Here is a 2,570-nt window from a genome sequence, read left to right as displayed (position 1 = left end):
GGATTCGGGATCATCAAGTCAAGTCATCCACACTATTAAAGCCCTTTTGGTACTCTTTAGTTGAACTTTGGATATGGCATGTATAGGACTACCCTTTGCTGTTTTTCAAGCACGTTTTGTGATGTATGTGTGTGTACCATGCGAAAATGGCTCGTAGAAGTGGAGTATGGCATTAGACCATTTGTGTTTATGTATGTATATATGGTTTCATGATGTGACTATGGACTGGATTGGAAGTGTTGGGCAATGATCAGCCCTTGGAATGGCTAAACATGATCATAGGTGGACTTATGCATGACAAAACTCTAGTTGGTCCATGGAAACCACGAAATAGGTAAAGTTTACCTGAAAATAGATGCTGACAGCAGCAGTGGTATGGATGTGAAAAATCACTAAAAATATCAGAAATGGAATTAAGTAGTGAATAAATTATGTAAATGAACCTTGATGAATCTACTTTTATATGGAAGAAACGAAACGGTCATATGAGTTGTATGTTAAGAGATATTTAGGTTTTCGTGAAACAGGGCCAGAACGGTTTCTCGATTCCCTGTTCCGACTTTGGAAATTCATTGTAAATTAACCAGAGATAATTATGAGTCATGCCATATATGTATAGATTCCTCCTTGAGTCTAGTTTCTATAGAAACAAACAGCATCAGTATTGAACCACTGTACAGGGAGATATCCAATTCGTAATGCATGAAGGTCAGTGTAGTCGAACCCTGGATTAGGGGAGACTTTAACTAATAAACTGTACTAATTGGCCTGACCAAAAATTCTAGAAACAAATATGTTGATGGACACATGAGTCTAGTTTCAGAGAAAAATTACGAAACTGATTTTCGAGCTTTAAAACTCAAGATATGATTTTTAAGGCGACAGTGACGCAGTAACCAGCTAGTCTGGAAAATTTTTTTTTATGGACTGTGAAAACAATTAAGTTAAGTCTGTGTGCACCTTGTGTTCGACTCCGGTAACGGACTCGGGTACGGGGTGTTACAGCCGAATTTACATGATCACATATATGCTCATATCCAAGAATCAATTCTACAATATTCATACTATTTATTTACAAGGCCGAATACACATACTAAATTCTCATATAATCTTTATTTGTATCACACATAATTAGTAACAAATATCAAGTTATTTATTTACCTTATCTCAAGTAAATAACAAGCTAACTCATACCTGATAATTTAGCTCGTTTAACATATTCAATTACCACATCAGTATAAAGTCTTTTAGCCATAAAATTATAATAATTCACTGGCATTATGCCTAAGCCTGTATTTCGCACTGGCACAAGACCTGCTAGACTCAAAGTCTGATTTTATACACCAGCAATAAGCCTGCTAGGCATAAGCCCGATTTAATTCACCAGCACAAGGCTTGCTAGGCTCAAAGTCTGAATATTACTATTATAAAGCTGTCTCTTAAACAATTCATATATCGAAAAATCCAGATATTCCATATAGTTCATACGGACTTTCAATGTTATAACTCAGTCGAATTAAACTCAAATACATTATTTCCATGCTTAATCATATTAAGCTAACTCTACTATAATTCTATGAATTCTAAATTGGCAAATTAAACTAATTTACATTCAAAATATACGATGTTTAATTGCTTAAAGACTTACCTCGGATATCAACCAACAATGTAAATCGACTATTCGACTATTTGTGCTTTTCCCCGATCCAAGTCCAATTTCTTTAGTTCTTGATCTATACAACTTCAAATTAATCTCATTTAAACACAATTTCATTCAATTTAATCCAACAACACATAAATGGGAAAATTATAATTTTACCCCTAATATTTAATACCTTTACGAATTAGTCCTAAATGCATAAAACACAAAATACACAAAATCTCACAACAACATAGTCAGGCCGAATCTTCCTTATATTCATACTAGTCCATATATTTCATTTATTTCACATTTTAGTCCCTCAATTTATTATTTTTACAATTTAGTCTAATTACTCAAAATCATCAAAAACTCTAATACAAAACATGTTAATCTAAAACATATCCTTCATATTTCATCATCAAACAACAAAAATCTCAAGCTCTCATCAATGGCATAACTCAAAATATTCATCAAAATCAAAAATTTAAGCATGGGTGGGATAGTACTCGAAGCAAGGATCTCAAAAACGTAAAAATTATCAAAAATTGAAACCAAACTAACCTTGAATCAAGCTTGAGAAATTGCCGAATATCACAAAGCTTTTGTTTCTTTTCTTTTTTATTTTCGGTCAAGATATGAACATATGAACATGACTTTAATTATGTTATATTATATCATATATATTATTTACCTATTTACATATTTAACCTTGTAAAATTAATAACAAAATCTTGTATAATAAGGGTACATTCGGCCATCACTTAGTCTAAAGGTTTATTTGCAAAACAAAGCCATTAACAATTCGGTCCTTATAAAATAAACTATCAATTTTTCAATTTACACGATTAAATCCTTTTACTTAATCAGACATTCAAATGTCCAAATTAAATTACAAAAATTTCACAGGCATAAATTCACACAAAATAAA

This window comes from Gossypium arboreum, chromosome 11 (assembly GCF_025698485.1).
Source record: "Gossypium arboreum isolate Shixiya-1 chromosome 11, ASM2569848v2, whole genome shotgun sequence".
NCBI lineage: Eukaryota > Viridiplantae > Streptophyta > Magnoliopsida > Malvales > Malvaceae > Gossypium > Gossypium arboreum.
Note: the sequence above shows the minus strand (reverse complement) of the source record.